Source organism: Pan troglodytes, chromosome 15 (genome assembly GCF_028858775.2).
Source record: "Pan troglodytes isolate AG18354 chromosome 15, NHGRI_mPanTro3-v2.0_pri, whole genome shotgun sequence".
NCBI lineage: Eukaryota > Metazoa > Chordata > Mammalia > Primates > Hominidae > Pan > Pan troglodytes.
This window is the reverse complement of record NC_072413.2, coordinates 6,724,244-6,740,775: the sequence shown is the minus strand read 5'-3', so window position 1 is coordinate 6,740,775 and position 16,532 is coordinate 6,724,244. Positions and strand designations below refer to the sequence as shown.

The window sequence follows — 16,532 nt, the reverse complement described above, 5'->3', positions numbered from 1 at the left end:
ATGCAGTGTTTCATATATATTTGGTGTACTTTGATATTTTATGTACAGTATATAATATATATTTTGGTTACTTTGATATTTTATGTACAGCATATAATACATATTTGGGGTACTATGATATTTTATATACAGTATATAATACATATTTGGGGTACTTTGATATATTATGTACAGTATATAATACATATTTGGGGTACTTTGATGTTTCAGATACAGTATTTCATATATATTTGGGTTACTTTGATATTTTATGGGCAGTATATAATACATATTTGGGGTCCTTTATATTTCATATACAGTATTCAATATATACTTGGGGTACTTTGATATTTTATGTACAGTATATATGTTTGGGGTACTTTGATATTTTATGTATAGTATATAATACATATTTGGTGTACTTTGATAATTCATTTACAGTATGTAATACATATTTTGTGTACTTTGGTATTTTATGTACAGTATATAATATATATTAGGTTTTCTGTAATATTTTATGTACTGTATAAAATACGTATTTGGTGTAGTTTTATATTTTATCTACAGTATAAAATGCATATTTGTTTCACTTTGATATTTTATGTACAGTATAAAATACATATCTGTTAGTCTTTGATAACTTATCTACAATATATACTAAATATTTGGGGTACTTTGGTATTTTATGACCAGTACATAATACATATTTGGTGTACTTTGATATTTTCTGTACACTATATAATACATATTTGGGGTACTTTGATATTTTATGTAGAGTATATAATAAACATTTGGGAACTTTGATATTGTATCTACTATATATAATACATATTTGGGGTAATTTGATATTTTATGCACAGTATATAATACATACTTGGGGTACTTTGATATTTTATGTACAGTATATAATGCAGTTTTGGGTTAATTTGATATGTTATGTACTGTTTACAGCACTCGTTTGGGTACTTTGATATTGTATCCAATGTATAAAATATATATTTGGGGTACTTTGATATTATATGTACATTATATGATACATATTTCGGTTACTTTGATTTCTTATATACAGTATGAAATATTTATTTGGGTTACTTTGTTATTTTATATACAGTATATAACACATATATGGGGTAATTTGATATTTTATGTAGAGTATATAATACATATTTTGGTTACTGTGATCTATTAAGTACAGTATATAATACATATTTGGGTAGTTTGATATTTCATATAGAGTATATAATACATATTTGGAGTAGTTTGATATTTTATGTACAGTATGTAATACATATTTGGGTTACTTTGATATGTTATGTACACTATATAATTCACATTTGGGTACTTTGATATTGTATCGACTCTATATAATATATATTTGGGGTACTTTGATATTTTATGTACAGTATATAATACATCTTTGGAGTAGTTTGATATTTTATGTACAGTATATAGTACACATTTGTGTACTTTGATACTGTATCTACTGTATATAATACATATTTGGGGTACTTTGATATTTTGTGTACAGTATATAATACATACATGGGGTACTTTGATATTTTATGTACAATATATAATATATATTTGGGTTACTTTGATATTTTATGTACAGTATATAATACACATTTGGGTACTTTGGTATTGTATCTCCTGTTTATAATATATATTTGGGGTACTTTGTTATTTTACGTAGGGTATATAATACATATTTGGGGTATTTGATATTTTATGTACTGTATATAATACACATTTGGGTACTTTGATATTGTATCTACTGTAAATAATATATATTTGGGGTACTTTGATATTTTATGTATGGTATATAATACATATTTGGGGTACCTTGATTTCTTATGTACAGTATGTAATATTTATTTGCGTAACTTTGTTATTTCATATACAGTATATAACACATATTTAGGGTACTTTGGTATCTTATGTACAGTATATAATACATATTTGGGGTACTTTGATATATTAAGTACAGTATATAATAAATATTTGGGGTACTTTCATATTTTTTGTACAGTATATAATAGATGCTTGGGGTACTTTGATATTTTATGTACAGTATATAATACATATTTTGTGCACTTTGATTATTCACGTACTGTATATAATACATATTTGGTGTACTTTGATATTTTATCTACAGTATAAAATGCATATTTGTTTCACTTTGATATTTTATGTACAGTATAAAATATATATGTGTTCCTCTTTGATAATTTATCCACAGAATATAATACATATTTGCGGTACTTTGATATTTTATGTACACTATATAACGCATATTTGGGGTACTTTGATAGTTTATGTACAGTATATAATACATTTTTGGAGTACTTTGTTACTTTATGTACAGTATATAATTCATATTTGGGGTACTTTGATGTTTTATGTACAGTATATAATACATATTTGGGTACTTTGATATTGTATCTACTGTATATAATACATATTTGGGGTACATTGATATTTTATGTACAGTATATAATACATACTAGTGGTAGTTCGATATTTTATCTACAGTACATAATATATATTTGGGTTACTTTTATATGTTATGTACTGTATATAATACACATTTGGGTACTCTGATATTGTATCTACTGTATATAATATATGCTTTGGGTACTGTAATATTTTATGTACATTATATAATACATATTTGGGGTATTTTTGTTTCTTATGTACAGTATGTAATATTTATTTGGGTTAATTTGTTATTTTTTATAAAGTGTATAAAACATATTTGGTGTAGTTAGCTATTTTATGTACAGTATATAATATGTATTTACATTACTTTAATATTTTATGACCAGTATATAATACATATTTGGGGAATTTTGATATATTATGTACAGTATATAATTCATATTTGTGGTACTTTGATATTTCATATACAGTATTTCATATATATTTGGTGTACTTTGATATTTTATGTACATTATATAATATATATTTGGGTTAATTTGATATTTTATGTACAATATATAATATGTATTCGGGTTACTTTGATATTTTATGTACAGTATATAATAGATATTTGGGGTACTTTGATATATTATGTACAGTATATAATACATATTTCAGGTCCTTTGATATTTCATATAGAGTATGTCAGATATATTTGGTGTACTTTGATATTTTAGGTACAGTATATAATATATATTTGGGTTACTTTGATATTTTATGTACAGTATATAATACATATTTGGGGACTTTGAGGTTTCATATACAGTATTTAATATATATTTGGGGTACTTTGATATTTTATGTACAGTATGTATTACCTGTTTGGGGTATTTTGATATTTTATGTACACTATATAGTACATATTTGGTGTAATTTGATAATTCATGTACAGTACATAATACATATTTGGTGTACTTTGATATCTTATATAGAGCATAGAGTACGTATTAGGTTTACTTTAATATTTTATGTACAGTATATAAAACTTATTTGGTGTACTTTGATATTTTATCTATAGTATAAAATGCATATTTGTTTCACTTTGATATTTTATGTACAGTATAAAATACATATGTGTTTATTTTGATAATTTATCTATAGTATATCATATATATTTTGGATACTTTGATATTTTATGTACACTATATAATGCATATTTGGTGTACTTTGATATTTTATGTACAGTATATAATACATATTTGTGGTACTTTGATATGTTATGTGCAGTATATAATACATACTTGGGGTACCTTGATATTTTATGTACAGTCTATAATACATATTTGGGGTACTTTCATATGTTATGTACTGTATATAGTACACATTTGGGTACTTTCATATTGTATCTACTGTATATAATATATTTTTGTGGTACTTTGATATTTTATATATGGTATATAATACATATTTGGGGTACTTTGATTTCTTATGTACAGTATGTAATATTTATTTTGGTTGCTTTGTTATTTCATATACAGTATACAACACATATTTGGGGTACTTTGATATCTTATGTACAGTATATAATACAGATTTGGGGTACTTTGATATTTCATATACAGTATTTAATATATATTTGGGGTACTATTATATTTTATGTACAGTATACAATATATGTTTGGGGTACTTTGATATTTTATGTACAGTATATAATACATATTTTGGAGGATTTTATATTTCATATACAGTATTTCATATATATTTGGTGTTCTTTGATATTTTGTGTACAGTATTTAATATGTGTTTGGGATACTTTGATATTTTATGTACAGTATATAATGCATATTTGGGTTACTTTGATATGTTATGTAGTGTATTTAAGACACATTTGGGTACATTGATATTGTATCTCCTGTATATAATATATAGGCGGTACTTTGTAATTTTATGTACAGTATATAATACATATTTGGGGTACTTTGATTTCTTATGTAGAGTATGTAATATAACTTTGGGTTAATTGTTATTTTATATAGAGTACATAATTCATATTTGGGGTACTTTGATATTTTATGAACAGTATGTAATACATATTTGGGGTACTTTGATATATTAAGTACAGTATATAATACATATTTGGGGTACTTTGATATTTCATATACAGTATTACATGTATATTTGGTGTACTTTGATATTTTATGTACAGTATATAAAATATATTTGGGGTACTATGATATTTTATGTACACTATGTAATGCATATTTGGGATACTTTGATATTTTATGTACAGTATATAATACATATTTGGGGTAATTTGATATTTTATGTACAGTATATAATACACATTTGGGTACTTTGTATTGTATCTTCTGTATATAATAGATATTTGAGGTACTGTGATATTTTATGTACAGTATATAATACATACTTGGGGTACTTTTATATTTTATGTACATTATATAATGCATATTTGGGTTACATTTATATGTTATAATACATATTTCGATTAATTTTGTATATTATGTACAGTATATAATACATATTTTGGTTACTTTGATATGTCATATACAGTATTTCATATATATTTTGTGTACTTTGATATTTGAAATACAGTATATAATATATAATTGGGTTACTTTGATATTTTATGTACAGTATATAATTCATATTTTGTGGTACTTTGATATTTTATGTACAGTATATAATACATATTTGGGGTACTTTGATATATTATGTACAGTATATAATACATGTTTGGGGTCCTTTGATGTTTTGTATGCAGTATTTCATATATATTTGGTGTACTTTGATATTTTATGTACAGTATATAATATATATTTGGGTTACTTTGATATTTTATGAACAGTATATAATACATATTTGGGCTACCTGGATATTTCATACACAGTATGTAATATATAATTGGTGTACTTTGATATTTTATGTACAGCATATGATACATATTATTTTTACTTTAATATTTTATGTACAGTATATTATACAAATGTGGTGTTCTTTGATGTTTTATCTACAGTATAGAATGCATATTTGTTTTACTTTGATATTTTATGTACAGTAAGAAATATATATGTGTTTCTCTTTGATAATTTATCTACAGTATATAATACATATTTGTTGTACTTTGTTATTATATATACACTAAATAATGCATATTTGGGGTACTTTGGTATTTTATGTACAGTATATAATACATATTTGTGGTAGTTTGATATTTTATGTACAGTATATAATACATATTTGGGGTACATTGATATTTTATGTACATTATATAATATATATTTGGGGTACTTTGATATATTATATACAGTATATAATACATATTTGGGGTACTTTGATATTTCATATACAGAATTTCATATATATTTGGCGTACTTTTATATTTTATGTATAGTATATAATATGTATTTGGGTTACTTTGATATTTTATGAACTGTATATAATACATATTTGGGGTACTTTGAAATTTCATATACAGTGTTTAATATATATTTGGGATACTTTGATATTTTATGTACTGTATGTTATATAGGTTTGGGGTATTTTGATGTTTTACGTACAGTATATAATACATATTTGGTGTACTTTGACACATTATGTACAGCATATAATACATATTAGGTTTACTTTAATATTTTCTGTACAGTATATAAAACATATTTGATGTTTTTGATATTTTATCTACAGTATAAAATGCATATTTGTTTCACTTGATATTTTATGTACAGTCCAAAATACATCTCTGTTTCTCTTTGAAAATTTATCTACAGTATATAATACACATTTGGGGTACTTTGATATTATATGTACACTATATAATCCTTTCTTGGGGTACTTTGATATTTTATGTAAAGTATATAATACATATTTTGGGTACTTTGATATTGTATGTACAGTACATAATACATATTTTGGGTACTTTTATATTTTATGTACAGTATATAATACACATTTGGGAACTTTGATATTGTATCTACTGTATATAATACATATTTGGGGTACTTTGATATTTTATGTACAGTATATAATACGTACTTGTTGTACTTTGATATTTTATGTTCAGTATATAATACATATTTGGGTTACTTTGATATTTTATGTACGGTATATAATACATATTTTGTTACTTTGATATTGTATCTAATGTAAATAATACATATTTGGGGTATTTTATATTTTATGTACAGTATATAATACACATTTGGCAACTTTGATATTATATCTACTGTATATAATACATATTTTGTGTACTTTGATATTTTATGTACAGTATGTAATAGATTTCTGGGGTACATTGATATTTTATATACAGTATATATTGCATATTTGGGGTACTTTGATATTTCATATGCAGAATTTCATATATATTTGGTGTACTTAGATATTTTACGTACAGTATATAATATATAGTTGGGTTACTTTGATATTTTATGAACAGTATATAATACATATTTGGGGTAGTTTGATATTTCATATACAGTAGTTAATATATATTTGGGGTACTTTGATATTTTATGTAGAGTGTATAATACATATTTGGGGTAGTTTGATATATTATGTAGTATATGATACATATTTGGGGTGCTTTGATATTTCATATAAGCATTTTATATATATTTGGTGTACTTTGATATTTTACATACAGTATATAATATATATTTTGGTTGCTTTGATATTTTATGTACTGTATATAATACATATTTGGGGTACTTTGATTTCTTATTTACAGTATGTAACATTTATTTTGGTTATTTTGTTATTTTATGTACAGTATATAATACATATTTGGGGTACTTTGATATTTTATGTACATTATATAACACATATTTGGGGTACTTTGATATATTATGTACAGTATATAATACATATTTGGGGTTCTTTTATATTTCATAAACAGTATTTCATATACATTTCGTGTACTTTGAAATTTTATGTACAGTATATAATATATATTTGGGTTACTTTGAAATTTTATGAACAGTATATAATATATATTTGGGGTACTTTGATATTTCATATACAGTATTTAATATATATTTGGGGTACTTTGATATCTTATGTACAGTACATAATATATGTTTGGGGTACTTTGATATTTTATGTACAGTATATAATACATATTTCATGTACTTTGATATTTCATATACAGTATTTCATATATATTTGATGTATTTTCATATTTTTTGTACAGTATATACTATATATTTGGGTTAATTTGATATTTTATGTACTGTATAAAATACATATTTGGGATACGTTTGTATTTTATGTACAGTATATAATACATATTTGGGGTACTTTGATATATTATGCACAGTATATAATACATAATTGTGGTTCTTTTATATTTCATAAACAGTATTTCATATATATTTGGTGCACTTTGATATTTTATGTACAGTGTATAATATATATTTGGGTTACTTTGATATTTTATGAACAGTATATAATATATATTTCATGTACTTTGATATTTCATATACAGTATTTAATATATGTTTGGGGTACTTTGATATTTTATGAACAGTATGTAATATATGATTGGGGTACTTTGATATTTTATGTACAGTGTATAATACATATTTGGTGTACTTTGATATTTCATATACAGTGTTTCATATATAATAGATGTACTTTGATACTTTATGTACATTATATAATATATATTTGGGTTACTTTGATATTTCATATACAGTATATAATACATATTTGGGATACTTTGATATTTTTTGTACAGTATATAATATATATTAGGGGTACTTTGATATGTTATGTACAGTACATAATATATATTTTGGGTAATTTGAAATTTCATGTACTGTATTTCATATATATTTGTTGTACTTTGATATTTTATGTACAGTATATAATATATATTTGTGTTACTTTGATATGTTATGAACAGCATATAATATATATTTGGGGTGGTTTGATATTTCATATACAGTATTTAACATATATTTGGGTTACTTTGATAATTTATGTACAGTATATATGGTTAGGGTACTTTGATAGTTTATGTACAATATATAATACATATTTGGTGTACCTTGATAATTCATGTACAGTATATAATGCATATTTGTTGTACTTTGATATTTTATGTACAGCATATAATACATATTAGGTTTATTTTAATATTTTATGTACTGTATATAATGCATATTTGGTGTACTTTGATATTTTATCTACAGTATAAGATGCATATTTGTTTCAATTTGATATTTTATGTACAGTATAAAATACATATCTGTTTCTCTTTGATAATTTATCTACAGTATATAAAGCATGTATGAGGTAGTTTGATATTTTGTATACACTATGTAATGCGTATTTGGGTTCCTTGATATTTTATGTATAGTATATAATACATATTTGTGGTATTATGATATTTTAAGTAGAATATATAATATTTGGTGTACCTTGATATTTTATATACAGCATATAATACATATTAGGTTTACTTTAATATATTATGTACAGTATATAATACAAATTTTGTGTACTTTGATATTTTATCTACCGTATAAAATGCATAGTGGTTTCACTTTGGTATTTTTCGTATAGTATAAAATACATATCTGTTTCTCCTTGATAATTTATCTACAGCATATAATACATATTTTGGGTACTTTGATATTTTATGTACATTAATGCATATTTGGGGTACTTGGATATTTTATGTACAGTATATAATAAATATTTCCATTAGTTTGATATTTTATGTACAGTACATAATATATATTTGGCATACTTTGATATTTTATGTACAGTATACAATACCCACTTGGGTACTTTGATATTGTATCTACTGTATATAATACAAATTTGGGGTTCTTTGATATGTTATGTACAGTATATCATACATACTTGGGGTACTTTTATATTTTATGTACAGTATATAATACATATTTGGGTTACTTTTATATTTTATGTACAGTATATAATACACATTTGGGTACTTTGATATTGTAACTACTGTATATAATATATATTTGAGGTACTTTGATATTTTATGTACAGCATATAATACACATTTGTGTACTTTGATATTGTATCTACTGTATATAATACATATTTGGGGTACTATGATATTTTATGTACAGTTTATAATACATACCTGGGGTACTTTGATACTTTATGAACAGTATATAATATATATTTCAGTTACTTTGATATTTTATGTACAGTATATAATACACATTTGGGTACTTTGATATTGTATCTACTGAATATAATATATATTTGTGGTACTTTGATATTTTATGTACAGTTTGTAATACATATTTGGGGTATTTTGATATTTTATATACAGAATATAATACACATTTGGGTACTCTGATATTGTATCTACTGCATATAATAAATTTTGGTGTACTTTGATGTTTTATGTACAGTATATAAAACATACTTGAGGTACTTTGATATTTTATGTACAGTATATAATACATATTTGGGGTACTTTGATTTCTTATGTACAGTATGTAATATTTCCTTTTGTTATTTCGTTATTTTATATACTGTATATTATACATATTTGGGGTAATTTGATATTTTTTGTACAGTATATAATATGTATTTGCATTACTTTGATATTGTATGAACAGTATATAATACATATTTGGTGTACTTTGATATTTCACATACAGTATTTAATATATATTTGGAGTACTTTGATATTTTTTGTACAGCATATAGTACATATTAGATTTAGTTTAATATTTAGTGTACAGTATATAATACATATTTGGTGTACGTTGGTATTTTATCTACAATATAAAATGCATATATTTTTCAATTTGATATTTTAAGTACAGTATAAAATACATGTTTGTTTCTCCTTAATAATTTTTCTACAGGATATAATAAATATGTGGGGTACTTTGAAATTTTATGTACACTATATAAACCATATTTGGGGTACTTTGATATTTTACGTACAGTATATAATACATATTTGGGGTACATTGATATTTTATGTACAGTGTGTAATACACATTTGGGTACTTTGATATTGTATCTACTGTATATAATACATTTTTGGGGTACTCTTATATTTTATGTACAGTATATTATACATACTTGGGATACTTTGATATTTTCTGTACAGTATATAGTACATATGTGGGTTAGATATTTTATTTACAGTATATAATATATTAGGCTTACTTTGATATTTTATGTACAGTATATTTTATGTTTGGTATACTTTCATATTTTATGTACAGTATATAATATTCATTTGCTATGCTTTGATATTTTATGTGTGGTATATAATATATATTTGGTGAAGTTTGGTATTTTATGAACAGTATACAATATATATTTGGTGTATTTGATATTATATGTACAGTATATAACATATATTTGGTGTACTTTTATATTTTATGTGTATTATGTAGTCTGTATATGGTGTAGTTTGATATTTTACATACAGTATGTAATATATACTTTCTTTACTTTGATATTTTATGTTCAGTATATTATATATTTGGTGTACTTTGATATTTGATGTACAGTATATAAAATATATTTGGTGTATTTTGATATTTGATGTACAGTATATCATATATATTTGGTGTACTTTGATATTTTATGTACATTCTATAATATATATGTTGTATTTTGATATTTTATATACTGTATATTATATATTTGTTGTACTTTGATATTTTATGTACAGTATATATTATATAAGGTGTACTTTGATATTTTATATACAGTATATAATCTATAGTTGGTGTACTTTGATAATTTAAGTACTGTATATAATAAATATTTGATGTACTTTGATATTTTTTGTACATTATATAGTATATATTTGATGTAATTTGATATTTTGTGTACAGTATATAATTTATATTTCTTGTACTTTGATATACTATGTACAGTATATAATATACATTCGGTATATTTTGATATTTTATATACAGTATATAACATATATTTGGTGTGCTTTGATATTTTATGTAAGTATGTAATATATATTTGGTGTACTTTGATATTTTATATACTGTATATGATATATATTTAGTGTAATTTGACGTTTTATGTACAGTATATAATATATATTTGGTGAAGTTTGATATTTTTCCACAGTATATTATATATATTTCGTGTACTTTGAAATTTTATGTACAGTATATTGTATATATTTAGTGTACACTGAAATTTTATGTACAGTATGTAATATATATTTTTTGTACTTTGATATTTCATGTACAGTATATAATATATATTTGGTGTACTTTGATATTTTACATAAAGTATAAAATATATATTTGGTGTACTGTGATATTTTATGTACCATATATAATATATATTTCATGTAGTTTGATAGTTTATGTACAGTATATTATACGTATTTGGTGTACTTTGATATATAATATACAGTATATAATCTATATTTATTGTACTTTCATATTTTATGTACAGTATATAATCAATATTTGGTGTTAGTTTATATTTTCTGAACCGTTTATAATATATATTTGATGTATTTTGATGTTTTAAGAACAGAATATAGTATATATTTTTTGTACTTTGATATTTTATGTACAGTTTATAATTTATATTTGTTGTAGTTTGATTTATTATGTACAGTATATAATGTACATTTGGTGTACTTTTATATTTTATGTAAAGTATATAATATATATGCTGTATTTTGATATTTTATGTACAGTATATTATATATTTGGTGCAATTTGACATTTTATGCACAGTATATAATATATATTTAGTGGACTTTGATATTTTATATACAGGATATAATCTATATTTGGTGCAGTTTGATAGCTTATGTACTGTATATTATATATATTTGATGTATTTCGGTATTTTATGTACAGTATATATTATATAGTGCTGTACTTTGATATTTTATGTAAAGTATATAATTTATATTTGGTGTACTTTTATATATTGTGTACAGTATATAATATACATTTGGTGTCATTTGATATTTTATGTACACTATATAATATATATTTGGTGTACTTTGATATTTTATGTAAGTATGTAATATATATTAGGTGTACTTTGACATTTTATGTACAGTATATAATATATATTTAGTGTAATTTGATAATTTATGTACGGTATATAATATATATTTGGTGTGATTTGATATTTTATGTACTGTAAGTAACACATATTCTGTGTACTTTGATATTTTATGTTTAGTATATAATACATATTCAGTGTACTTTCAAATTTTATTTACAATATGTAATACATATTTGGTGTCCTTTTTATTTTATGCACAGTATATAATAGATATTTGGTGTACTTTGATATTTTGTGTACAGTATAGAATACAGCTTTTCTGTACTTAGTATTTTATGAACAGTATATAATACATTTTAGGGGTATTTTAATATTTTATGTACAGTATATAATACATATTTGGTGTACTTTGATATTTTATGAACAGTATATTATACATATTTGGTGTACTTTTATATTTTATGTACAGTATATAATTCATATTTGGTGTAGTTTGATGTTTTATGTACAGTATATATTACATACTTGGTGTACTTTGATATTGTATGTGCAGTATAAAATACATATTTTTTTCCCATTGAGGATTTATGTACAGTGTATAATACATATTTGGGGTGCTTTGATATTTTATGAACGTTATATAACACATAATTCTGGTACTTTTTTAATGTAAATTATATAATATATATTTCGTGTAGTTTAATATATTTTATACAGTTTATAATATATATTTTTGGTACTTTGATATTGTATGTATGGTATATAATACATATTTGGGGTACTTTTATAATTCATGTACATTATTTAATATATATTTTGGGTAGTTTGATATTTTATGTACAGAATAAAATATATATTTGGTGTACTTTGATATTTTATGTACAGTCTATAATACATATTTCGTGTACTGTGATATTTTGTTAACAGTATATAATACTTATTTGGTGTAGTTTGATATTTTATGAACAGTATTTAAAACATATTTGGTGTTTTTTGATATTTTATGTATGGTTTATAATACATATTTCTTTCACTTTGATATTTTATGTACAGTATATAATACATATTTGGTTCACTTTTATACTTTTGTACAGTATGTAAGAGATATTTGGGATACTTTGATATATTCTGTTCATTATATAAGACATATTAGTGGTAATTTGATATTTCCTGTACTGTATATAATAAGTATTTGGACTATTTTGATATTTTATCTACAGTATATAATCCATATTTGGGGTACTTTGATATTTTATGTACAGTATATAATACATGTTTGGGGTACTTTGATATTTCATGTACAGGATATAATATATCTTTAGTATTCTTTGATATTTTATGTACAGTATATAATATATATTTGGGATATTTTAATATTATATGTAGAGTACATAATCCATATTGGGGGCACTTTGATATTTTATGTACAGTGTATAATACATGTTTTGCATACTTTGATATTTTATGTACAGTGTATAATACATATTTTGCATAATTTGATATTTTATGTACTGTGTATAGTACATGTTTTCATAGTTTGATATTTTATGTGCAGTGTAAAATACATTTTTTGCTTAGTTTGATATTTTATGTACTGTGTATAGTACATATTTTAGGTGCTTTGATATTTTATCTACAGACTATAATACATATTTTGTGTAGTTTGATATGTTATCTACAGTATATAATACATATTTTGTGAAATATGATATTTTATCTAGAGTGTATAATACATATTTTGCATAGTTTGATATTTTATCTACAGAGTAAAATACATATTTTGCTTACTTTGGTATTATATCTACAGTCTATAATACATATTTTGCGTACTTTCATATTTTATGTACAGTGTAAAATACATATTTTGAGTACTTTGATATTTCATCTACAGTGTGTAATACATATTTTGCATACTTTGATGTTTTATGTACAGTCTATAATACATATTTTGGGTACTTTGATATTTTATATACTGTATATAATACATATTTTCATAGTTTTTGGTATTTCATATACAGTATATAATACATGTTTTGCATAGTTTTTCATATTTTATGTACAGTATATAATACATATGTTATGTACTTTGATATTTTATGTACTGTATGTGATACACATTTTGCATATATTTTGATATTTTATGTAAAGCATATAATACATATTTTGCATTCTTTCATACTTTATGTACAGTATATATTACATATTTGGTATATTTTGATATTTCATGTACAGTATATAATATATCATATATTAAATATGTAACATATATTATATATATCATATATTGTATGTAATATACATCATATATTTTATGTTACATTTCATTTATTATATGTTATATGTAATATATTATCAATAATATATATCATAAGTTATATATAATATATATCATACATTATAAAATGTATAGCATATGTTATATACTAAATGGCATATATTACATAATATATAACATATCTTACATAATATATATCATATATCATACATCATACATTATATTATATTTATCATATATTATATAATATATGTCGTATGGTTTATTTATTATATTTGGTATATATTACCTATAAGATATTATTTACATATCATATAATATATGATTTATTGACTGTATTCTGTATTATATATTTTATTTAAAATATATTATATATAATATATTTATCATATATTTCATAAATTATGTATTTATTTAGTAACATATATAAGATGTTATATATACTAGATAGTATATAATGTATATTATATACATGTCACAAAATATAGTATATATTATTGTTCATTATATAATATACATAATATTATATATTATGTATTATATAATATATATGATATATTATATATATCATATAATATATAAAATATATATTATATGATATATATAATATATCATATATATTATATAATATATATAATATATATACTATATTTTATATAATATGTATAATGTGTATAATATATTCTCTATAATATATAATACATATATTTTATATTATATTCTATATAATACATATAATATATTTTATATAATATATGTAATATATATAACATATTATATATATTTTATAAATAATATATAATATGTAATATATATTATGTCATATTTGATATATTACATATTATATATTTTATGTAATAATTATTAGTAATAATGATAGTTTTTAGACGGAGTTTTGTTCTGTTGCACTGGCTGGAGTGCAATGACGCCAGCATGGCTCAGTGCAAACTCTGCCTCACGGGTTCAAGCGATTGCCCTGCCTCAGTCTCCCGGGTAGCTAGGACTACACCACACTGGGAGTACAGCAGCTGCCAGCATACCTGGCTAAGTTTTTTTGTTTAGTAGAGACAGGTTTTCATTCTGTTGGCCAGGTAGGTCTTGATCTGCTCACCTTGTGATCCTCTTGCCTTGGTCTCCCAAAATGGTGGTATTAGAGGCCTGAAGAAAGATACATATTTTTTAAATGAAGAAAAATTTCAAAGGTACTCTGCTTGGTACAATAATCAAAGGTATAAATTGAGGAATAAAAAATGACCATGAAACATATCGATAACTGAATATGGAAAATACAGAGGATAATTTTTTAAATAACATATTTAGAAAGCACTAACTAGTAATTTGGAGAGTTTGCATTAGACAGGCCAGTATGAACATAGCTGGAATGAAGAAACACAGGTTCCCCATAAGAAAAATCAAAATAAGGGAAAATGAAAACACAAAAGTTCAGTCTGCTCTTACCTTTGAAAAACTCAGCACAGACAGTGGCTCTTAGGACCAAGGACAGGAGCTCCCTAATCCCACCACAATGGCGATAGGGCATAAATATTCCAGGGTGAAGGCACAATCCACATTGTGAGGTCAAACTACCGCCAGGCAGACAGGAGTGTTTTACATATACAGGAAGATCATTGAAGGCTCATTGTTTGTTTCAAAAACTGAATCCCGAGCCCACACATTACCTTGCTGTATTTCTTAAAATAAGTTATGAGATGGGAAATAGGGGACCCCAAATATACATATACATACATATGTGTATATGCATATACAATTATCTATAATGTAATATATATAACATATGTAATAACTATAACATATATATAATTTCTTTTACATA

The 16,532-nt window shown here is 23.0% G+C and overlaps 1 long non-coding RNA gene across 1 annotated transcript in view; it reads right to left on the bottom strand.

Moving 5' to 3' along the window:
- LOC134808399 (uncharacterized) overlaps nucleotides 1–15,852 on the bottom strand; it is a 140,634-nt gene extending 124,782 nt beyond the window's left edge. Inside the window, exon 1 of the long non-coding RNA XR_010151292.1 lies at nucleotides 15,739–15,852. This is a non-coding gene — a long non-coding RNA (uncharacterized LOC134808399). The remainder of the gene's footprint in view (nucleotides 1–15,738) is intronic.
- Between the last annotated feature and the right edge of the window lie 680 nt (nucleotides 15,853–16,532).